This window comes from Rhinoderma darwinii, chromosome 4 (assembly GCF_050947455.1).
Source record: "Rhinoderma darwinii isolate aRhiDar2 chromosome 4, aRhiDar2.hap1, whole genome shotgun sequence".
In the NCBI taxonomy this organism is placed as follows: domain Eukaryota; kingdom Metazoa; phylum Chordata; class Amphibia; order Anura; family Rhinodermatidae; genus Rhinoderma; species Rhinoderma darwinii.
In genome coordinates this window covers 29,615,288-29,641,209 of record NC_134690.1, presented here as the reverse complement: position 1 = coordinate 29,641,209, position 25,922 = coordinate 29,615,288, and the positions used below count along the sequence as shown (strand labels likewise).

At 44.6% G+C, this 25,922-nt stretch overlaps 1 long non-coding RNA gene across 1 annotated transcript in view; it reads right to left on the bottom strand.

The window, feature by feature from the left end:
* Nucleotides 1-6,910, bottom strand: part of LOC142759102 (uncharacterized) — a 33,990-nt gene extending 27,080 nt beyond the window's left edge. Inside the window, exon 1 of the long non-coding RNA XR_012883060.1 lies at nucleotides 6,734-6,910. This is a non-coding gene — a long non-coding RNA (uncharacterized LOC142759102). The remainder of the gene's footprint in view (nucleotides 1-6,733) is intronic.
* Between the last annotated feature and the right edge of the window lie 19,012 nt (nucleotides 6,911-25,922).

Below are 25,922 nucleotides of genomic sequence, written 5' to 3'. Positions count from 1 at the left end.
TGCAGTGTAAAAAAAATAATCTGTTGCTACTTGGAAACCGTCAACAAGAAGGCAAGCTGCTATTGACAGATCTTACTATTTTTTTTAAATTTTCATATTAATCATAGTTTTAACATATAAATAGATTTGCGTATTAAGGTGTTAAGGGTCCAATCATACTCGCAGCCAAAATGTATCAGGACACCATTTTTCACTCTTAAGTACGTAATTCAACATAATAAGAATAACAGATCTGTCTACAGCAGCTTGCTGGCGGTTTCCAGGTAGCAATGATTAAACAAATCAATGCAGAATATGTTATGAAAATACACGACACAGATGCCGGATGTCACATTTTCGAACATCATTGCCAACGTTCATGAAAGATGGAGCTTCATCCTGCTGCGTTGCCGTTAGACATGCCGGTCTGTACCTGAGCCCGGAGTATTTAGCCGTTTTTTTCTTTTTACGCTACAATTAATTATCTAGTAGTACACTCTAGTAAAGCTGGAGTACGTTGCTGGATTTCAAAGCCCAATCCAGTGATCGGAAGGATCAGTGCCTCTATCATACAGGTATCTGAAGATGGGCAGTTGCCTGTTGACAATAGACTTTACATGGTAGATTTAGATAAGTGAAATTTCGAGGGGGCACCTTTTATTTATTAAATGGGTATACATATATATTAAGAATGGTTGTATAATTAAGAACTTACCTTACAGTGTAATTCTAATCCGTTGCAGGCGAATTGTGGTTAAAGTGAATCTCTATCTCTTGTACACCATGTCGTTTTAAGGTCCAAAATCCTGTCCTGATTTTATAATATATCTTTGTGGGGGTCAGAGTTCTGTTTTTCTAATCATGGCTACAAAGTCTGTCTGTTCCTCCAGCCACCACTAGGGGGAGCCTGAGAGCTTAGTGCATACACGTTTAAAGGGGTAGTCCAGTACCGGACAACTGATGACCTATCCACCGGAGAGGTCATCAGTATATGATCGGTGGGGATCCAACACCCAGACCCCGCACTGATAATTTGTTCCGGCTGCCTCTGGACGTCCATGCCGGAAGCAAGATGGCTCCAGTCACGAAATAGCGGCTGAGCTGCAGTACTACATCTCTGCTCCTATTCAAGTGAACAGGAGTAGAGCTGCAGTTCTGCAGCACGGCCGCTATGCAATGTACGGAGCCTGAGCAAACTGCTTCCGGCTCCGTACATTGCATACTGTGCAATAACATCCGGTGCCTGCAGGCAGCCGGAGCAGCTGATTGGTGCGGGGTCTGGGTGGCGGACCCCGACATATCATATACCGATGACCTATCTGGTGGATAGGTCATCAGTTGTCCGGTAGTGGAAACCCCTTTTTAATGTGTAGTTCAATGGGAGCCTTATAAAACGAATGCAGTAAGTGCCTGGTCTCTCCCTAGTAGTGGCTTTTAACTCTATACGGGAGATTCAGAGAAAGGGGCCCCGAACTCTATAAGGCCCCCTACACACGGCCGTAGCCGCAATCACGGTCCATGGTTACGGGAAAGGACGGCCGTGGACAGTCATCCGCATTTGTGGGCCGTGCTCCATTATAAAGTATAAGAGCACGGTCCGTAAAATAAAAAAATCGGACGTCCTATTTTTTTGCGGATGCTTTTTATGGACCGGACACCTTCCCGTAAATGGGGCCTAAGGGTAAATTAATCGGCAGAGAATTTTAGACCTAATTAGAGTAAGAAAAGTAAATATAAATAAATAAAATGGTGTTTTACGGAAATACATTCATTTTAAATCCGTATAATGAAACCGTGATTGTACCCATACATATTTTTTATTTTTATTTTTTTTAATGCGCTTCATACGGGCAAAGAAGGGCGTGTTCACACTGCGGACTTGTCCATGATACTGTGCTTGAATTAACTTCTCCCCCTATTCTGTGAACAAGCCCTTTATAACGCCCATATATGGTGATCTGTAGCGACCAATAACACTTTGTCTCCATGTAGATGTTACTTTTCTTAAAGGGAAATTCCAGGTTTAGTTAAAATTAATTATAAAAATCGGTTCATGTTTTTCCTGGAGTAACTCTCAGGGTATGTTCACAGGGCTTATTTTCGGCCGAAAAATCGGAAGCAGTACGCCTCCAGACATCTGGCCATTGATTTGAATGGGAAATACGGCATTCTGTTCCGACGGGGCGTTTTTTTACTCGGCCGTTTTGAAAAATGGCCGCGTTAAAAAAACGCCAGCGAAAAATAAGTGCATGTCACTTCATGAGGTGTTTTTGGAGCAGTTTTTCATTGACTCTATAGAAAAACAGCTCCAAAAAAACGCTGCGAGAAACGCGAGTTACTAAAAACACGGCTGAAAATCAGGATCTCAATTCCCTTGAAAACAGCTTCGTATTTTCAAACGTTTTTTTAGTACCCATAAGTTATGTTTACACTGAGTTTTTTTGCAGGCAGAAAATTTTGCCTGGAAAAATCAGCTCCGGTTCTTTTCAAGTGGTATTGCACCACACGCGTTTTTGACGCGTTATTTTCCGTGATTTTTTATGCGTTTTTTTTTACTTTTTTCTTTTTTTTAGCCGTTTTTTCATTATTTCTTCAACATACAGAGCGAATAACCGCGGGTGTTTTCTGGCCAAAAACGCGTAAAAAGAACACGTCAACAGTCGTGGCAAAAAAAACGCATCAAAACGCGTTTATTTTCGTCTCCCATTGATTTCAATGTGGTTTTTGAGGCGGAAAATGCCTCAAGATGGGGCATATTGCTGCTTTTTCCTGCGAGCGTATTTTTTTTTTGCTTACGGGAAAAAAAACGCCTCCACCTCCCACTGAAATCAATAGGAGGCAATTTCGGCTGTTTTTTTGCCGTGGTTTCCGTGGAGAAAACCGTGGCAAAAAACTGTGTGAACAGGGTCTTGGGAGAATGCTTTCTGACTGAAATTGCCTGCTAAAGACTCCGATTCGGCTGTGACTGCCACGTGAACGAGCTTTTCTAGAAACAAAAGTATCCATTGAAACACTCCGTTCTTTTTTTGGTGATGGAGGATGGTAAGAATGGCTCGCACTTTCAGAAACTGTCAGCAGGTAGCTACGGACCTATCTGGGTCTTCAGCACGCAATTTCAGGCACCATTCTTATGATAAACGCCGCGTTCTTGCAGGAAGTTATATCTCAACCATAATAATGATCTTTAACTCTTCAACCTTCATTCATTCCTGCTTATTTTGGAATCACCCTTTAAATTATTTAAACCATTTTGGTGTTTTTTGTTATCTTTGGGGGTTTTTTTTGTTTTGTTTTTTTGACACGTGCTCCAAAAATGTCTGACAGGAATGAGATTTGCCTTCGAGTGAACTAATTTATTACTAGATGTTTGTTACTGGACGATGCTTCTGTATGTTCGTTCACCTCATGAAGACGAGATATTTCAATGTACTTATCTAACCTTACTAGTAAGCAATCAGATATGTTAAGTATTAAGCAAGTGCGTTTTTTTTTCTTGTTTTCTAAGAAAAAGATTAAAAAAAAAAACTATTTATATTTCAAGAGCTGTTTTGTGTTATTTTTTTTTTAGTGCTGATGGACACCAGTGGCCACGTCACGGCGTGACTCATGCTGAGCTCGTGTGTTTTTTTGTTATGTCTGCGTCTGGCTCTGTCGTGTCTGTATTTTTAGAAATTTTTTTAACTTTATCCGTTACAGCATATCCAACAAACTCAATGCAGGGCTGTATACAGTACAACGCTTGATTGAAAATCCCTGGCAGCAAAAGGGTTAATAGTGAAGGGTTATAGACTTTTGACATACACGAAACATGCTTTATAAAATAAAAGTCCTATTATAACCCCGTACTCTTATATTTACTTATTGTAGACACCTAGCACTTTATACTCATGAGTGCGCCTTCGTGCAACTTTGCATCAAAGAATAAGGTTTTGTAAAAAAAAAAAAATGCATACAAATTCATATTTGCGTCTTCAAGTCTGACCCTCTCAGAGCCTGAGATGCACACCACCTCCTAAAAATAACAGTTCACGATGTGGAGAGTTCAAACATGCCACATATGTCTACATGTGTACACTATATTTGCACAAAATCACCAGAATTGGAGACACCAAAAATCTCTGCGATCCACATGCTGGTAAAGATCCGAGTCGCAGGGGATGATTATAGTAGCAGGAAAAACAAAAATGCTGAAAAAGACAGTACTAAGTAGAGACGAGGTTACGTAGTTCTTGTGGGCACTGCTTTTTGGGCTTTACCCCAAACTTCTCACCCCATGTCTTTATGTAGCTTGCTGTGTGCGCAGGGGCACAGTCCTCCTGGAACAGGAAAGGGCCGAAGCCCAATTGTGTAACGTGTCTTTGTATGCTGTAGCATTGACATTACCGATCACTGGAAAGAAGGGGCTGAACCCGGAGAAACAACCCTCCTCCACCAAATGTTACAGTAGGCACTATGCATTACAGTAGGTGGCGTTCTCCAGGAATCTGCCTAACCCAGAATACTCCATCAGATAGTGAGTTATCACTACGGAGAACAGGCTTCAGAGTCCAGTGACGACCTGCTTTACATAACTCCAGCCTACGCTTGGCATTGGTGATCTGAGGATTGTGTGCATCGTCCATGGAATCCCATTACATGAAGATTTGGAAGTTCTTGTGCTGATGTCACTTCCTGAGGCAGTGTGGATCTCTAGTGAATTGTATATCAGGATAGCTAATTTTTATGCACCACACGCTTCAGCACTTTGCAGACCTTTCTATGAGTTTGCATGGTCTACCGCTAAACGGCTGAGCTGTTGGAACTCCTAGACGCTCCCACTTCACAACATTAGCACTTACAGGGGACCAGGGCAAATCTAGCAGATAATAAAAAATACTGGTGGTCGGAGCAGATCTAGCAGATAATAACACTTACAGGTGACTGGAGCAGATCTAGCAAGTAACACGTACAGGTTACGGGCAGATCTAGGAAATAGTAAAAACTCTTACAGGTTACATGGGCAGATAGTAAGAACACAGATGACCATGGCAAATCTAGCAAATAACACTTACAGGTGACTGGGTCAGTTCTAGCAGATTATAAAAACACAGTTGACTGGGGTAAATCTAGCAGATAGTAGCTCTTACAGGTGACTAGGGCAGATCTAGCAGATAATAAAAACACAGGTGACCGGGCCACATCTACCAAATAATAATAGCACTTACAGGTGACTGGAGTAGATCGAGCAGATAATAGCACTTACAGGTGACCAGGGTAGATCTAGCAGAAAATAGCAACTACGTGTGTCCGGGGCAGATCTAGCAGATAATAAAAACACAGGTGACCGGGGCAGCTACAACAGATCAGAGATTTGACAAGCGGTCTCGTGGCAAAGGTGGCCTTCTATGACCGTGGCATGTGTAATGTCACTGGGCTCCTCCGTACGACCCATACTCCTACCAATGTTGGTCTGGTCTATGGAGATTGCATGGCTTTGTGCCTGATTTGATGCACCGGTTTGCAATAAGCGTGATTATACACCTGAAGACGATATATGGGAGGGGTGTCCACATATATATATGGCCGTATAGTGTATAAATCTCCATGGGACTGGCCAAAAGATGAAATTGCATTTTCGTGGCCGATTAGGAATATGAATGATGGTAAGTGTCACATATTACGCAAATTAATAGATGGTGGACTGCGCCATGTGCTGGTGGCCTGGATCCTCACCAAAGACAGTGTTTCAATTGCTTTGATTTCACCAATCTCCAGCTAACTCCAGGGGAAAGCCTATGACAGCAGACAGAGATGAAAGGTGGTCTACCCAAAGATGGAGGCAACAAGAAGGGCAGTGACACAGTCTGAAGCAAGGTACGAGCCATTAACCTGAAGAGGGAATATTCTTTGTATTGTTTTGGGAATAGTCTTACATCCACCTCTACTCGGGCTGCTGATCTGTCCCTCCACATTGTGTTTTTTACTGCAGCTCTGTGTTTTTTTTAGATTAGCTGCTTTGCATAAGCACAAGCTCAGCAAGAAGTCAGTACATGGAAAGTAGACTTTCTTCCAAGGGTTCTTTAGGCAAATTTCAAACCTAAAAATATATTTTAATAAAGTAAGGAGAAACTTTTTCATCAGCTTTTATTTTTGGCTACCTTCTATTAGTAGGCAATAAACCTGTCTGGCGGTACATCAGTACGTTTTAGATCCTGATTTCATAATTTAGATGAAGTAACTAAAGTTTCCAAATGGCTTTTGCTGCTGTAAATGGCCTTCTGGAGCGCTGCCATCTTATAGAGAATATGCTGCGGCATTCCGGATTAGATTCTGTCCGGTCTCCTCCGTGAAAGCAAAGAGTAAAAATGCGCCGCCAACTACAATATCCTGACCGTCAAATCTACGATTATATTTTATGTAAACATTTAATCTACAGACGCAGCATAGTCATCCATTTTGTAGGGTGGAGCAATAACATGAGACATATATAGTCCTAAAGTATCCATATATAATACCAGCCGTAGTTCTAGAAAGATAGTACAAGCCACACTACCCAATGTCAGTCATAGTTCTAGAAATATAGTTCCAGCCACGCTGCCCACTGTCAGTCATAGTTCTAGAAACTATCTAGAAACTTTCACTCATATTGGGCACATAAGTTCCTTTTAACATTGAACAGATAAAGTAAGAAGCCCAACGACTGCTCCGGAGGAGACGCTCTTCGTCCACAAATTACCAAGTCTAAAATGACAGAAAATGCAAAATCATTACTGACCGTTCAACGAGATGGGAAACCGTTCTACACAGTGGCGTAGCTATAGGGGTCGCAGCGGTCGCAATTGCGACCGGGCCCCGAAGCCTGGGGGGCCCACGACCCCCCCACCACATTTTCGTGAAGTTACTAGTGTAAAAATGCTGCATAAGCAGCATTAAAGTTGGACAGATGCCGTTTACTAAAGGACCTTTAATGACGTCATGCGCATGTGACCTGATTCGCCTTTGAGGAACAGAAGCCACGCCCACCGATCAGGTCCTTCTACCACACTATAGCAGCAGCAGAGTCGCCAGAAGAGAAGGCACGTTCACCTCTCAGGTCCTGGTGAGCGCTTCCTTAACCCCCTCTCTCCCTGCATCCCCCATTGTCTCTTCTTTACTTGTCTCTCCTGACCCCAACTCCTGTAGGGTTTGTTAAGTTTTTTAATTCACCATGCGTTTTGCCGCGATTTTCGTAATCGCGGCAAAAATGGCGCGGTTTTGCCGCGATTATGAAATTTGCAGCAAACCACACCATTCATATCACAAATTCGAAGATTGCTTACAAGTAGTACAAGATGCATGAAAACATTAGGCTTAGGGCTTATTCAGACGAACGGGATATACGTCCGTGCGACGTGCGTGATTTTCATGCGCGTCGCACGAACCTATATTAGTCTATGGGGCCGTGCAGACAGGTGCGTGATTTTTACGCAGCGTGAGTCCGCTGCAAAAAACTCACATCATGTCCGTTCTTTGTGCGTTTTTCGCGCATCACGCACCCATTGAAGTCAATGGGTGCGTGAAAATCATGCGCACCACACAGAAGCACTTCCGTGGGACGCACGTGATTCGCGCAACAGCTGTGAAAAGTATGAATGAAAACAGAAAAGCACCACGTGCTTTTCTGTTTACAAACATCCAAACAGAGTGTCATCATGATGTGCGCGCAAAAGGCACTTAACAGCTCCGTGTGTCAGCCCTGTATGCTGCTCGGCTGCGTGATTTTCACGCAGCCGCACATCATACAGGGCTGACACACGGAGCTGTTAAGTGCCTTTTGCGCGCGCAAAACGCACACGCTTGTCTGAATCAGGCCTTAATTGACACAGTGCTGTCAAATCACATCATGTGCTGCGATTTTGTGAAAACCGTTGCAAAAAATGCAATTTGACCGCACTGTGAACACAGTACATCCTAATATCACAAGTACCGTGTTTCCCCGAAAGTAAGACAGTGTCTTACTTTCTTTTTATCCCCAAAAGCCCCACTATGTCTTACTTTCGGGGTATGTCTTATATTGGAAAAAAATTGTCGAATTATTATATATTTTTTTTTCACAAACTTTATTTAACTGTTTTACATTTTTTTTTTTAGTCCCACCAGGGGACTTCACTATGCGATGTGCCGATCGCATATATAATGCTTTGGTATACTTAGTATACCGAAGCATTATTGCCTGTCAGTGTAAAACTGACAGGCAACCTGTTAGGTCATGCCTCCGGCATCGCCTAACAGGCAGATGCTGAAGGCAGACCTGGGGGTCTTTGTTAGACCCCCGGCTGTCATGGAAACCCGACGGCGACCCGCGATTTGTTTGCGGGGGCGCCGATCGGGTGACAGAGGGAGCTCCCCCCTCTGTCAAACACATTAAATGCCGCTGTTACTATTGACAGCGGCATTTAATGGGTTAAACTGCCGGAATTGGCGCGCGCTTCGATTCCGGCAGTTGCAGCAGGAGCCAGGCTGTGTATAACAGCCGTGCTCCTGCCGCTGATCGCGTGGGTACAGTCTCAGTACCCGCGCCATCACAGGACGGCGCGGTGACGTATGGAGAGGGGGGCGGCGCGGAAGTGGGCAGGAGGCGGCAATACCCCCGTGTTTCCCCGAAAGTAAGACATATGTCTTACTTTCGGGGTACGGCTTATATTAGCCGACCCCCCTGAAACCCCCGATACGTCTTACAATCGGGGGTGTCTTACTATCGGGGAAACACGGTAGCAAGAAAGTATAGGTATGATGAGCGCTGCAGAATGAATCCAGTAGTTCTTTAAATGATTAATAACTAGCAAGTGCTGCCTCCATCAATTACATGATTACGGTTCGGTGCCGTAATGCTTAGGGGGAGTTCACAGTCTTTTGGTGCTGTTTTTGACGTGGAAACCGCCTTGGAAATTGGGCCAAAAAACGTTAAAAATCGCCTCCCATTGATTTCAATGGGGGGCAAAGGTGTTTTTTTTTTCCCACGAGCGGAAAAAAAGCGTTGTGTCCTTTCTTCAGGCGTCATAGTCTCTGACCTCCCATTGACCTCAATGGGAGTCAGAGAAAGTGTTTTCCGCGGCGGTTTTTACCTGCGGCGCTCAATGGCTGCAGCCAAAAAATACGGCAAGTGTTCTGCCGGCAAGTCAAGATCTGCCTCAAAATTCCTGAAGGAATTTTGAGGCAGATTTTTTTGCCTGCAAAAAACTCTGTGTGAACTAGGCCTTAGTATTTAACAAAGTAATTATTTAAATGAATCCACAAACTACTGGCTTCCTCCTGCAGCGCTCATCATACCTGTGTTTTCTTCTTTTCTTCTTCTTGTGATATTACGATTTGGGCAGTGGCACAGCTATTGGGGTCGCAGCGGTCGCAATTGAGACTGGGCCGTGAAGCCAGGTGACGAGGATACCGGGGTAATAATGGGGGTTAGTGTGGACCTTTTCACCGGCAAACATTAAGCCCCACCTTAGTAATGGAGGTTGTTAATCAGCCAGCGGCCATTACTAAGGCGGTAATAATAAAGATAAAAAAAAATACAAAGACAGAAAAATGTATTTTATTGAAACCCTTGTTAACCATTTTATTCAGAGTAATAATCCGATGTAGTCCAACATCCGATATCTATCTAATCCTATCATGTGTGATACTGTCTGCTGAGCTGCTGTATCTAATCCTATCATGTGTGATAGTGTCTGCTGAGCTGCTGTATCTAATCCTATCATGTGTGATAGTGTCTGCTGAGCCACTGTATCTAATCCTATCATGTGTGATACTGTCTGCTGAGCCACTGTATCTAATCCTATCATGTGTGATAGTGTCTGCTGAGCTGCTGTATCTAATCCTATCATGTGTGATAGTGTCTGCTGAGCTGCTGTATCTAATCCTAACATGTGTGATACTGTCTGCTGAGCCACTGTATCTAATCCTATCATGTGTGATACTGTCTGCTGAGCCACTGTATCTAATCCTATCGATAGCTACAGGGTCATAGTGCTACAGATATGCTGTCTCCGATATAGAATTATATATTTGTGTGTGTGTGTATATATATATATATATATATATATATATATACACACACATAAATTTTTTATGGGGGGAACATATATATTGAGGCTATTGCCCCTGATGTTTTAAGCCCTTAACTACGCCCCTGAGACCCAGCGATTGAGCTGAAAGCTGTGGGCCGTCAGCCATGAAGAGAACTGGGGGGGGGGCCCATGAAGGACTTTTGCATCGGGGCCCATGAGCCGTTAGCTACGCCCCTGGTTCTACACGTAAATTACAGGATTCAGAAACCATAACTAGACATACATTAAAGGAAGAAAATGACAAAAGTGCAGCGGGTCAGGTTAGGACTCGATTAATGCATAATAGTTATCAAGATATTTAAGTGCCTGGAAAATTGACTGAGGTAGAAAAATACTTTTTCATAACAAGGTCCATTTTTGAGACACAAAGAGATCGGGAGGCGAGATACAGTGGAGATGTATTTACTGCTGCCAGCAAAAGCAATAACAGAGGAGGTGGTGACGGAGCTGTAATAATCAAAGGACTAGTCTCTGGCAGCGAGGAAGAGTTTGGAGAGGATTTAAAAACTTTACAAAAGTTTAGAATGAAGAGAAAAGTGTTTTGAGAGGATCAAAGCCCAGAGGAAATCTGAAAAGTCTAAAAGTCATAACAAGTGTTACATAATAAGTTATGATAGTCAAGACAATGACGAAGCTGAATCATAGAAGCCATGAATAAGGGTGTACAAATAATAGGTAATGGGGGCAGCATCTATGGGACCCATGAAGAGAGGGTAAAGCTCAGGTTGGCACATCCCCTGGCTTCTTTGGTGGTATTTCTTGGTATTTCCCAATTCAGAAGGTTCATTTATTTTTCTAACCCTCCAGGGGGTAATAAATAATATAATACCTGGTCTCCTGTCTCAAGATGAAAAAAGTGATGTGGTTGTTGGAAGCAACACGACGGAAGAACCAATATAAAGCGTACCCTTTGTTAACTTTTGAATATAAACATATAAGAAATAATATTATTACCTAAACCGGGAAATTCCTGATATAGAAGATACATAAAAGAGACGTAAAACAACCCTACCAGGAGACTCCTGGCTCACCAGACGTCACACCTTTTAATATACAGGGACACTGCAAGTGTAATAGCACATTCATGAACAGGCAGATATCGGGATACCAGCAAAATTTTGTGCGATTGCCGTGCTGTTCTGCCTGGCGTCTGAGTAGGTATGCCAGGGCTAATGGGGTAAATAAACTCCAGCTAGACGCTGTATCTCAACAGAAGAATAGAAATGAAATCACTCCCGGCATGGCAGGAGAGATAAAGACCTGTTTTAGAGAGGACAGAAGAAAAAAACCATGTGTGGTTTCTTGTGGACAAGACTTTAGGGTGCCTGTGCAGGTTGTGACAGAGATGTGGGAAAAAACAGCATCAAGTTACCGCAAAATTTGTGATTTCCCGGCAAGTACATGTGACGCATGTTGCGGGCGCTGACCGCCGGCACGCTGTACTTACTGACAGCCGCAGGACACTAAGAGCTTGTCGGCGTCTCCCTTCTAGGAGACGCCAACTCACAAGGCTGCACTCTCCTGCGTCTAGGGTGCGCGCGCTCGTCCCCATCCTAAAAGGGCCAGCGTGCGCACCAACTAAATGTTCTCTAACCTATCCCCTTGCTTTCTGGACTATATAAAGGTTTCTGTCCTTCCACTCCTTGCCTGAGTGTTGTTGTTGTTGTTGTTGTTGTTTTATTCCCATGTTAGTCTTGCAAATGTTCCCTTAGTTGTTATCCTCCCAGTGTTCCCATATCCTACTACCTGTATCTCGTAAACTGTGCTTGTTCCTGAGCTGTATCTAGTGTTGGAGTTGTGTTGTCATCTGCCATGTCTGCTATTATATGCCACGCCAATCATTACCTGTGCCACGTGTCTGCTACTCCGAGCATCTGCCTGAACATCATCCCAGGTACTCTTACCCCAGAGACTGTTATTAACTGTAGTTTGGCCAGCTGCTACTCCGCTACGGCGGAGCGGCCTAGTGGGTCCACATACCCCACAGGCGTGACAGTACGCTCAGGCAATGGATCCCGCTGGTCAACCTAAGATGGCGATTCAGGTGATGCAAACAGACATGCGGGCAAGCCAGGACCATCCCCTACAGGCAGTAAATTCAATCATCACCCCTTTGGATCATCCTCCTGCACCTCCTCTGGCTGCTTCCGCTGTTCTATTACCTGTTACCCCTCCTGCCTGGCCTGGATCTACTATTTTGTTGCCTCTACTGCCTCGCTACGACGGGGACCCTAGGGGATGAACTGGCGGCTCGAGAACTTCCTTTTACCTTGGATGCCTTAATACTTATGGTTACCTGGATCGATTTGCGGATCCAAGAGCGCACTCTGGAGAGGAGACCTTGTCGACTGGCACCCGAATTTCAAAGGCCGCTACTGCCCTGTCCTACTACACTTTCGGAGGAGCCTATGCAGGTAGATAGACTCTGATTGTCCAACCAGGAACGGCAACGCAGACGACCGACTGGATTGTCTGTACTGTGGCCACAAGGGACATTTCGTGCGCCAATGACCTCAAAAGCTGGGAAACTCCAGCGTCTAGGTTTGATTGGAGAGACTAACCTAGGTGAATCATTCTCTACCACTAAATTCTCTCCCAAATTGTCTATTCCCATGTCTTTTGTCACCAGTAAAGGATCGCACTGTGTGCCTACATACTTGAATTCAAGAGCGGCTGCAAATTTCATCCAACAGGACATAGTTGATTGTCTTTATTTGACCACCGTTCCTCTGGAGAAACCCTTGGCGGTCACCTCTGTAGATGGACAACCTTTGCCTGACACCATTCTGTCTATCACCAAACCACTAAGGCTGCAGGTAGGAGTCCTTCATTCTAAGCTGATTGCTCTCTACATCTTGTTCAAAGCTATTAACCCCATCCTATTGGGATTACTATGGCTTTGCCAACCTGCTCCAGTCCTTGATTGGAATTCCGGAGAGGTCCTCCAGTGGGGACCTTGATGTCTGCACCACTGCCTGCCTCAGGTTCGTCCTGTTCTGTCTCCACTACCTCAGTCTCTGGATTACCCCCACAATATGCCAGTTGTCATGGATATCTTCAGTAAGGAGGCGGCAGAGGTCCTTCCTCCTCATCGTTCATTGGCTGTCCTATAGAGTTGCTTCCTGAAGCCTCTCTCCCTCGTGGACGAGTCTACCCACTTTCCTTGTCTGAAACCCAGGCCATGTCACAGTACGTCAAGGAAAACCTGTCAGGGGGTTCATCAGAAAGTACTTCACCAGCCGGAGCCGGATTCTTCTTCGTATAGAAAAAGGATGGGTCACTCTGACCGTGCATCGACTACCGTGGATTGAACCAAGTCACGGTAAAAAAGAAATATCACTTGACGCTTATCTCTGAGCTCTTCGACAGGATTCGCGTAGCTAAGGTGTTCACAAAGCTGGATCTACGCGGTGGGCCTATAACGTGATTCGTAGACGCAAGGCCACTAATGGAAAACCACATTTAACATACGGGACAGTCACTAGGAGTATCTTGTCATGCCCTTTGAACAGTGTAACGCTCCTGCGTTGTTCCAGGAGTTCGTGAACGACATCTTCCGTCATCGCCTGTATGTCTGTATGATGGTATATCTGGACGACATCTTGAGCTACTCACCTGATCTGACGACGCATCGGAAGCATGTACGCCAAGTCTTGTTGCGGCTAAGGGGAAATAAAATATACGAAATACTGGAGAAGTGCATATTTGAAATTAGGTCCTTGCCATTCCTGGGTTATATTGTCTCTGATCGTGGTCTTCAAATGGACCCAGAGAAGGTGAAGCCTGTCTTGGAGTGGCCACGTCCTCAGGGTCTCCGAGCTATACAAAGAATTCTTGGATTCGCTAAATTTTATCGCCAGTTCATGCCAAATTTCTTGTCCCTTACTGCTCCCATTTCAGCTCTCACCAGAAAGGGAGTGAACACTAAGGACTGGACCCCTGAGGCAGAGTCGGCATTCTCCAACCTCAAGAAAGCCTTCACGCCTGCTTCTGTTCTTCATCATCCTGATGTTACTCAGCAGTTCTCTGTGGAGGTTGATGCATCTTCCATTGGTGCTGGGGCACTCCTGTTTCAAAAAAATTCTAAGGGTAAGGCAGTATCTTGCATATTCTTCTCCAAACTCTTCTTTCCTGCTGATCGCAACTACTCTATTGGGGATCGAGAGTTGATAGCTGTCAAGCTGGCCTTGGAAGAATTGAGACACCTGTTTGAGGGGGTCTGCCCATCCCATCATCATCTACACCGACCACAAAAATCATACATATCTGCACTCTGCACAGACACTAAATCCTCGTCGAGCTAGGTGGTTGCTGTTCTTCACCAAGTTTCATTTTCATCTTCATTTCCACCCTGCGGACAAAAACATTAAGGCCGATGTCTTGTCTCGATCATTTGAGACTAACGACTCAGAACAGAATCCTCAACGTATTATTTATCCTTCTAGGATTATTGCCGTAAACCCTCTGCAGAACAAGGACATTCCTCCTGGAAAGATCTTTGTCCATCCTGTTGACAGGAAAATAATTTTTCGCTGGAGGGGCATAATTCAAAAATGGCTGGGCATTCTGGTGTTCAAAAGACTCGGGACTTTATTGCTTGTCATTACTGGTGGCCCTCGCTACCTAGGGATGTCTTGGACTTTGTTTCCTCCTGTGCTAACTGTGCTCTAAACAAATACCCTCACTCTAAACCTGCTGGGCTGCTCCAGTTTCTTCCGGTGCCTGATGCTCCCTGGCAACATATTACTTTGGACTTTATTACTGACCATCCCGTTTTCTGCTTAATGTACTACGTACTGGGTGGTGGTCGATCGTTTCTCCAAAATGGCACATTTTATTCCATTAACGGGCTTCCCATCAGCCCCTCGTCTGGCAGATCTGTTCGTCCAACACATCTTTCGTCTACATGGACTACCTCTTCATATTGTTTCTGACTTGGGTGTACAGATCAGGTCTAAATTCTCGAGAGCCCTGTGTAATCTTTTAGATGTGCAGCTGGATTTCTCTTCTGCCTATCACCCACAGTCTAACGGACAAGTTGAGACTATTAACCAGATACTAGAAAATTATCTCCGTCATGTCTCTGTCCAACATGACAATTGGGTAGAGCTCCTGTCTTGGGCAGAATTCTCATACAATAACCATACTAGCGAGTCTACTGCTTCCTCTCCGTTCTATATTGTATACAGTCAGCACCCACGAGTTCCTCTTCCTGTACCAACTATGTCTCAAGTGCCTGCAGCCAATGCTTCATTCGGGTCGTTTCTTCACATCTGGCAGCAGACCAAATCCGCAATTCTTCAAGCAGTGAATGGTATGAAAGTTTGCTCCCAGGTTCCTCGGTCCCTTCGAGGTGTTACAGCAAATCAACTCCGTGTCCTATATACTTTGACTGCCTCCTACTCTGAAAATACCCAATTTGTTCCATGTTTCCCTCCTAAAGCCTGTGGTCCCGAACTGCTACAGTAAATCTCCTGGTTCTGCAGTTGCTCCAAGCAGTTCTTCTGATGTCTTTGAGGTGAAGGAGAACCTGGACTACAAGAGAGTAGGAGGAAAGACTTTCTATCTGGTGGACTGGAAAGGGTTTGGTCCTGAGGAGAGGTCCTGGGAGCCAGAAGAGAAGATCAATGCCCCAACTCTCTAAGGGGTGGTAATGTTGTGTCCACGGTTGCTGACCGCCGGCATGTTGTACCTACCAGCAGCCACGACTGCAGTACACTAAGAGCTTGTCGGCGTGTCCCTGCGATGAGACGCCAACTCACGCGGCTGCCTCAAAAGAATCTATTGACTTTAATGGCTTTCGCTGGGTTTCCGTCATGGTGTCGGTCATTTTGCCAGAAAAAATAGCGCAGCATACTGCAGTATTTTGTCTGGCATCTTTTACTGGATCTGCAACTAAGGGTCCTAACGGAGCCTCCGACTCAGATGTGTACCTAGCCTATGAGATAAGTTAAGGGAGAACACATCCATATTATGCCCATTATTATCATGTATGTTTCTTCTGTCCTAGGGAAAATTAGGAGGCTAATAAACTCTTCAAGTGCTACCTGTAGAAGAAGGGGAATGAGATGACTCTGCTCATCATCTCCCAGTCTATACAGCAAAGCTGACAAATGAGCAGCAGAAAACAGGAAAAATGTCATCCTATTGTGTGCTCTATTGGCCAGTATAATAATTGCAATATTACAGGATATTCTTTTGTATATGGTTAGTCACAAAAAAAAATAATATAAATGAAATAACAAAAATATTTAAAAAATAATCTTTACAATAAGAATCCAATTGAAATATGTATTTTGTATGGTGATACATTTCCCACCCATTATAAGGCGCTTATGTATTTGGCATAGTGAGAGTTAATAGTGGCCCTATGCAGCGCATGTGATACAATTCTGTGTGCATGAAATTATCCAACGCAAATGCCAACATAGTACATGAACATTCAGTCGAGAATATGCAGTTATGCCCCATATTACTATACAGAAGTCACAAACACTGAGCCTTTGTTTAATGCGGCCCATTCATTACTATTACAGCAATGTATTTCCCAGAATGAAATTTTTTTTTAAATGAGAAAACAAATGACCCATTAATGGCTTTTGTGAGACGGACTGTGTATGTGAATGTACATGTTCCTTTTCTTCAAAGGAACTACTTAAAATTATAGGAACAAGTTATTTCTTCGGCCAGGAAAGCTCGGCATTATTTGTAGTGTGATGTGGGCGTACGGCAGAAAGTTGCATAATCTCAGTGAAATTAGTAGTCAAGTTTTGTGGATAAGAGGGGGTTTCGATTTGACTGTTCTTACACAATGGCTACCGCTGGGATAATGTAGCTGATTATTCCACATTTCTTCGAAAACAACAATGTCTTACTTATTATTAGGTAACAATACACGCTAGCAACATATTTTAAATGGGGCCCTTCGGGGGCAGGAAAAAAATTGCTGCTGTTTTAGTCAATGTATAGTTAAGGGGGATATAGCTATTTTCACATAGTAAATGATAGAGTCTAATATTACCTGGGGGGTTAATTCCAAAGTTTTAGTAATTCATTCTATTCCTGGAAAGGTTGGAGTGGGGGCGCTGTTTCATTGGTTTCTGTAGAAAAGATTTGCCATCTATTGAGGCCACAAGTGGTACTGCAAGGAACAGAAATCAGTGTAAATTATAGGGATGTTTATGAAATCGTACTATTCTCCAAGGCTAGTTTTACTCCAGTTACTGAAAATATAAGACAAGAACAATTCTTATGGAGATGATTCATAACGAACCTAAATAATTTATTATGAATCCTGTGTGCACAATGGAGACAACAAAGTTATAAGTGGACATAAAGTTGTTGTGTAAAGAGGCAGAGCTCTCAGTATCATCTCCTCTGTTGGATCCAAGTAGCCCAACATTAAACTGAGAACACAAAACAGTATCATGACAGAGCGGAACACTGGAGCTGCGCTCCCTCCCTCCTCAGTAAGTGGTATCAGACGCGGGCAGACACCGACAGCAAAGCGCCCCTGTGCAAGAAGTGTGTAAGGGCCAACAAAACCAAGCAAAGCCATATATTGTATACTGTGTGTGTGTGTGTGTGTGTGTGTGTGTGTGTGTGTGTGTGTGTGTGTGTGTGTGTGTGTGTGTGTATATGTATATGTATAGTATGTGTATATTTTTTATTTAAAAAAATAATAATTATGGGGTGAACAAATATGCTCACATCTAGTAATAGTAATATAGCAATATATAATATAAAAAAAATAATGTGTGACACACACACACACACACACACACACACACACACACACACACACACACACATTAAACACATGCTGCACACACGTCACTCACCCACGAGACCCATGCCACATATGACTCACCCGCTGGACACATGTCGACCACAAGCCACTAACCCGCTGGACACATGTCACTCACAAGTCTCTCACCCGCAGGACACATGTCACTCACAAGTCTCTCACCCGCTGGACACATGTCACTCACAAGCCTCTCACCCGCAGGACACACGTCACTCACAAGTCTCTCACCCGCAGGACACATGTCACTCACAAGCCTCTCACCCGCTAGACACATATCACTCACAAGTCTCTCACCCGCAGGACACATGTCACTCACAAGTCTCTCACCCGCAGGACACATGTCACACAAGTCTCTCACCCGCAGGACACATGTCACACAAGTCTCTCACCTGCAGGACACATGTCACTCACTAGCCTCTCACCCGCTGGACACGTCACTCACAAGCCACCTGCAGGACACATGTCCCTCACAAGCCTCTCACCTGCTGGACACATGTTACTCACAAGCCTCTCACCCGCAGGACACATGTCACTCACAAGTCTCTCACCCGCAGGACACATGTCACTCAAGTCTCTCACCTGCAGGACACGTCACTCACAAGTCTCTAACCCGCTGGACACACGTCACTCACAAGCCTCTCACCCGCAGGACACGTCACTCACAAGTCTCTCACCCGCAGGACACATGTCACTCACAAGTCTCTAACCCGCTGGACACACGTCACTCACAAGCCTCTCACCCGCAGGACACATGTCACTCACAAGTCTCTCACCCGCAGGACACACGTCACTCACAAGTCTCTCACCCGCAGGACACATGTCACTCACAAGTCTCTCACCCGCAGGACACATGTCACTCACAAGTCTCTCACCCGCAGGACACGTCACTCACAAGTCTCTCACCCGCAGGACACATGTCACTCACAAGCATCTCACCAGCTAGACACATATCACTCACAAGTCTCTTACCCGCAGGACACATGTCCCTCACAAGCCTCTCACCCGCTGGACACATGTCACTCACAAGCCTCTCACCCGCAGGACACATGTCACTCACAAGTCTCTAACCCGCTGGACACATGTCACTCACAAGCCTCTCACCCGCTGGACACATGTCACTCACAAGCCTCTCACCCGCTGGACACATATCTCTCAAACATGTCATTGCTATTAATGCTGCAGGACCACTTTTGACCATGTAGCCCCCTCCGCCCTTTTCTATAAGCCATTTCCCGGCTACAACATAAATTCTCTGTGATCTCCCTCCGAAATGAAAATATAAATAACAGAAACGATAGGGAGTGTCCCCGGACATACTTTCCTGTACTGCACGGTGCCAATGGATTATTCATGAGAGGAGCCATGACTCTCACATCTAATTGTAGTACAAGTTGCTTTCAGTGGAATTATTTCATTCATTTATATCTTCATTCAACTGCAGACGCCTTTTAATTGCAAAACAAGTCGAATCAGACAATCTGCTGCGTGAGGATTGGAGGATAAAAGCTTTCTTAACCCCTGTGCTGCCAGTTAGTCTCTGATCACATATTGTTATGTTAACACGTTGGGTGTATGTGCCAGGAGATCTTCCAGCGCTTACAATGAATATATCCATAGGACCCCATGCACCCAGTGTACAGTATGTCCTTTTGGCATACCCCCGGCCGGTACGTGTCTACATGTCTTTTTTTTACTGTATCGGAAGGCGTAGTCTGCTGCACTTTCCTCTACAGATACTTTTTTTTCACAATAGGATTAAATAGGCGACGTATATCACTGCATGCCTATATAGCGGCATACAATGCCGCCTCCTGTTAGAGGTATTTGCCAGGGAATACTCCCAACATATATCAGAAGGAAATAAAACGATATGTGACACAGCATAAACAGGATATATGTGCATTGCTGTGCATGCAATTCCGGGCTCCCAATCCGCAGTAAGGAGACTGAGAGCACCCAGAAAATTGTCCTGGAGGTTGTACTGTGTACTGCAGCAAATTGCTCAGGATTGCTGTACCACATCTGTACAACGACACCTCTATACTTAAAATTAAAAGGGGTTTTTGGTTTTATGTAAATTAAAGAGGCAGTCCCAGAATCGACAATTTTCACCTATCCACAGGCCTTACCACTGGGGTTTCCACCGATCATGAGAACGAGGGTCCCAAACCTCCGTTCCTTCTCACTGCACCCCCCCCTGGAGTGAGTAGGAGCTTGAATGGAGTGGTGGTCGAGCATGCGCCCGCTGCTCCATTCAATGTTTATGGGGCTGACAGAAAAGAGCTCTGTACATGGCTATTTCCGTCATTCCCATAGGCTGTGAATAGAACATCAGCGCGCATGCTCGACCTCACCTCCATTCAATGTCCTGATTACTGGTGTCGAGCAGTGAGGAAGAACAGTGGGTTTGGGATGTCGTTCTTGTAAATGAGTACTGAGAGGGCCATTGCTGAAGCGGTACCGGTGGCATAGTATTTGTCAGCTGCAGTGGTGGCTCTGGGGAAGTCTGCTAGGGCTGTAAAGATAGTCAACCCAGGTGTGGAAGCTAGTGGGCAGATGAGCGGTATAGTGCTTTAACCCTGGAGGAAGTCTGTAGTGAGGCCTAGTGGGGAATAGAGATATTCCTGGAGTGGTGGGCCTGGAAGAAACGCTGCAGTGGGGATCGGTGTCCCTGTAGGCCTGAGATGTGGCCTAGTGATTGTTGTTCAGGGAAAGGTTGGATTTCTGGAATAGTCATTTGGGAAGGAAGTGATGGGTGTCCCTTTAGCATTAGGGCCTTAGAGGAAAGGCTACCTTGATCCTGAGGTGAGTAGGAGTGTAGAAGGAAAATAGGAGTAGAGTCTGGAGACCTTGTGGTAGAAGTGCCTGTTGGGCATGACTGGGATAGACTATTGGATGGTGGTATCTTGGAAATACTAAACCCTAGAAGTGTAGGGTCAATGCCATTGGGAGACGCAGGGCCCTCGAAATTAGGTGAAGTCAGAACGCCTGGAGGATAGTAGAAGGAAGGGACATTTGACAAAGAGGCAGGAGGTCTGTGACGAAGGTGCGAGGATGTGTGGAGTAAGGCTATGTTCACACCTGCGTTCTGTCATTCCGTTGTTCTGCTTCGTCAAAGAAGCAGACCAAGGGAATAACGGAAGCAACGGTTCCGTTGCACAACGGACACTACCGGCGGCCGACGAAAACCATTGACATTAATTGGTTCCATAGGCTTTCCATCGGGGTGTCCATGGTTTTACCGGAGACAATAGCGCAGCATGCTACGCTATTGTCTCCAGTAATCTCTGCTGGATCTGCAACAGGGCCCCTAATGGAGCCTCCAATGCAGATGTGAACGAGGCCTAACATATTCTTGTGTGTGGTTTCTGGAAGACAAGGGAACAGGGAATAGTTCTATTTGATAAAATGTTGATCTGGTTACACATTTGAGTAATGTTCAAGAGACTGCACCACTTAGAGTCCTGTAACTATTAGACTATGTTCACAAGTGACGTAATTGCTGCAGATTTTCCAATAAATAAAATTTTTTTAAATTTCATCTACACACTATGAAAAATATAAGTGCAGTAATAGACCCGCGGTGCCGATGCTGCGGAATGGTTGCACATTTGTTGCAGATTTTTCCCATTGAGTACAATGAAAAAGTGAAAATGCATTTCCACAGTAAAAATCGCAAGTAGAAGAAAAACAAACCTTGTTTACTAAAGGGGAACCGCTCTATTAACCCCATGTTACAGGCAGGGGCTAGGTCTTATTTAGTGACAGCAAACTAATATCTTGAAAATATCTTGTAAATCAATTTTCGTTTATACAGTGATTAAGCGTTTTTTTTTTTTTTTTAGATAAAACCAGAAGAATGCTTTAATACTAGATATGAACGAAATTGTGAAAGTCTCCTCGCTGGAAAACGGTCTATTATAGAAGCATAATAAATCGGGTAGCATTATACTGTAGAAGGTGCGTCCTAAAAGTAATTAGAATTATTTTTTACGCTCCCCACAAGGGCTGCGTGAGGAAAAGGCGGATAGAGATTGTTGTGGGGGTATCTCAAGTATATGGCTGGACCATCCTCAGTTGAGTCCAAGCCTTTCGAAGCATCGGTACGTTACAAAAATGCACCCTTGTTTTTCCCTCTTGTCACAGACGAAAACGCAGAGGAGGATGAAACTTGGAAAAACTGCTTCAGAAACCTCAGTGTGTGTTCACACCCTAAGTCGACTGCGCTATTGATTCCGTAAAAAAACCTGAAACCTTACGGAATGGAGACAAACGGAAACCATTAGCAACAGAAGCATTATTATTGAAATCAATGGTAATGCAAACGGAAGCTATAGTTTCCGTTTACCTTTCCGCTGATGGGTTTCCGACGGAACCCATCAATGGAAAGCGAACGCTGATGTGAACAGGCCCTTAAGAGATGCTGAAGACAGCGTATGGGGAAGCTGGTTTGTCGTCAGCCCAAGTCTACAGATGGCACGAGGCCTTCAGGGATGGAAGCGAAGCCGTTGAGGATGAACATCACTCAGGACGACCTTCAACGTCAAGAACCAATAAATATGTGGACGTTATGAAGGCTGCTCTGGATCTGGACCGACGTTTAAATGTCAGACTAATCTCAGAAACGTCCAGTCAGCCGCGACGAGGGCTCTGAACAACCTCTGACATGAAGACTTCCAGAACTGCTACGAAGCATGGCAATGTCGCAGGAATTGTTGGGTTCAGTTCCAGGGGACTTACTTTGAAGGTGATTGAGCCTAATTGTATTTTTTGTGATTAAAAAGGATTTTTTTGGGGAAATCATTCTCATTACTTTTGGGACGCACCTCGTAGATCTGTATTTTAGCCAACTTTATCTTATATGAAGAGAAAATAAATGTGATAGGAGATTTGCGGCATCCAAATCACTGGTGGATGAATTTTACAGCTCCACTCATCTGTACTCTACATAATATTTCTAGTGGTCGAAGGTGGTTTAAGGGTTAATACTAAATGTTCCTGATTTTTTTTGGGAGAATTACTGGTTATGGGGAAACTGGTGAAATCCATAGTTTCCCATGTGGATTCTCACCTGTAGGGCTGGATTAACACGAGCACATTACGTCCGTAATGGACGGAACGTATTTCGGCCGCTAATCCCAGACCGAGCACACTGCAGGGAGCCGGGCTCCTAGCATCATAGTTATGTACGATGCTAGGAGTCCCTGCCTCGCTGCAGGACAACTGTCCCGTACTGTAATCATGTTTTCAGTACGGGCCAGTAGTTCCACGGAGAGGGACTCCTAGCATCGTAGATAACTATGATGCTAGGAGCCAGGCTCCCTGCAGTTAGTCCGGTCCGGGACTTCCGGCCGAAATACGTCCGTCCATTACGGACGTAATGTGCTCGTGTGAATCCAGCCTAATCCTGAAGTCTGATTTCACTCCTGTCTTGTAGGTTTCTAAATGATAAAATATCAGGTAGAATGTGACTACACGTTACATACAAACATCCAAGAATACATTGTGTGACATCTGCAAATCCCTCAGCGCTATAAAATCTGCTGTTGTCACTCCAGACTGCTTCCTGTAGAAGATGCTAGGCTATTGCCAAACATTGATCTTACCCCTCTCTGCAGTGGGCTGGATTATGCACACTGCATGTGACATGCTGCATGCTGCTGCACAGGGCACAGGCTGTAACCTCTTCTGTGCCTTAGACCTGCATCTGTGTCTTTAGAGAATCTTGTTCACAATTTGGAAAAATCTATACAACTGCAGCTCCTGCTAGATGTAAGCCACATTTTCTCTGTACATGGCATCTTGGGAAATGAAATACTAAGGGTAGCAGACTCTGATTTCTACTATCAAGATGGCGGACAGATGCGAAATTATTCTATGATTATTAATACAGAAATAATATATAATAACACAGATTATATTTTTGGGACTTCCTGTCAGTCTTTCCATTGTCACCCTGCTGTCAGCCTCCTCGCAGATAGAAGTAGCACATTAGCAGATTACAGGGAACAATAACGTGCATTGAATGGCACAGTAAATGATAAGGCCTTAGATTTAAGGCCGCTTTAATTATCGGGAAAACGAGCGTTCACAGAATGCTCGTTCCCGATCATTGCCCTGTGTAAACGCTCGTTCATTGGATGATTGTATTGTTTATGCAGCCTAAAATAATAGCGTTATCGGCAGTACATGTGCTGCCGACATGATATAGGCGCTCGTCCCCATACATAGCTCCTTGTGAAAGGAGCAAATCTGCGCCGATCAGCGAGCTGTCTCGTTGATCGGCAATCGTATACAGGACCGTGTAAGAGGACCCTAAGTGGCACTTTAGGGTGGAGACATAACTTTAAAAATTCATTCATCGGCACAATATATGAAGCATACTAACTTATATTGTTGGTATCCTACAAAGCCGATGGCTAATAGTCACAAGAAGCTCTATGGCAGATTCAGGTCGGCTCACAATCTCGCCACCGTCCTCATCAGCAGGACTGATGCCTCAAATGACATCTAGTCCTCAGTAACCATCATGCTGACCATGAATCAGCTGTATTTTCTACAGGTACTCCGGGCTGCCATCTGGTGGTAGAACACATGTATTTTGCCTTTTCATTTTCTTTTTTGTAGAGTCTTTATTTTTGATTTATAAGATCTTTAGACCAAGAAAACGTAACACAAAAGGGTATACGGATTAATGACAGCATCAGTGTTTAAGTTATTTATGACAGATAAATACACAGTCGAGTCCCATTATTATGACCACCAGCTAATATCTAGAGTAACCGCCGTGTGCAGCACGGACAGCAGCTAGACAGGCTGGGAGTGACTCAATAAGGTGCTGGCCGGTGGTCTCCAGTATCTGGAGCCTCGCTGACTGCAGTACATCCCACATTTGTGGAGGCTGCCGGGGGGGAGGGTCCATAGAGCGTAGAAGACTATCGAGGTCCCACAGATGCTCAATTGGATCCAAGTCTGGTAAATTAGGGGGCCAGGGAAGCACTTGGACGTCTTGGACATTTCTAGCCGTGTGACATGTCACATTGTCTTGCTGGAAGATTCCATCTGCCCCAGGGAAGACAACCAGCATGTATGCGGGGACGCAGAGGCGTAGCTAGGTTCTCCAGCACCCGGGGCAAAGATTCAGTTTGGCGCCCCCCCCCCCCAACCTCTTTCCCGACATCTCCTTCCCCCTCGCCATGTTTGTTTTCTCTACCATTCGACGTGTCATTTCTTTTTATGTAACGCGAGCATAAAAGCATTTGTACATTTTACAAGCAATATGGTTCTATACACAACACAAGAACCAAGCTCGGTACATATATACAGCCCCAGAAGCAAGCTCACTACATATATACAACACCAGCACAAATACAGCTCAATTTAGTGCAACCCCTGCCGTATAGGTGTGTACGGCGTAAAACTACAGCTCCCAGCATGGCCCGAACAATGGTGAGCATATGCTGGGAGATGTATTTTCACAAAAAATAAATCATATTATAATCACACCACCCATCATCTCACTGCAGATCATACAGTGACTACATTACTGATTAGAGGCAGAATAAACATTTACATTGAGTGACTCACCGGTGACGTCTCAGATTCTAGTTATTTTTCTCCATCCGGTCCAGACCTCTATGATGACTTCTCCCGGTCACAGCCCATTTCTGCAGTTTGCCGCTCACATGTCTTCAGCTTCTCACTTTTCCAATATTTCTGCACCTATAAATAAATATTAAGTTATCATTATACCACACACTACACCCCTAAATATAATAGCGCCATACACTGCACCTCTAATTATAATAGCACCATACACCGTGTCCCACACACACACTGTGCCCCCAGTAGATAGTGCCTGCCATAGAGCCCCCTGTAGATAGTGCCCCCATATAGCGCACCCCTGTATATAGTGTCCCACAAATAACTCCCCCTATAGTGCTCTACAGATAGCCCACCCGTGTATATAGTGCTCTACAGATAGCCCACCCCTGTATATAGCCCCCCTGTAGATATAGCCTACCCCTGTATATAGTGCTCCACATATAGTC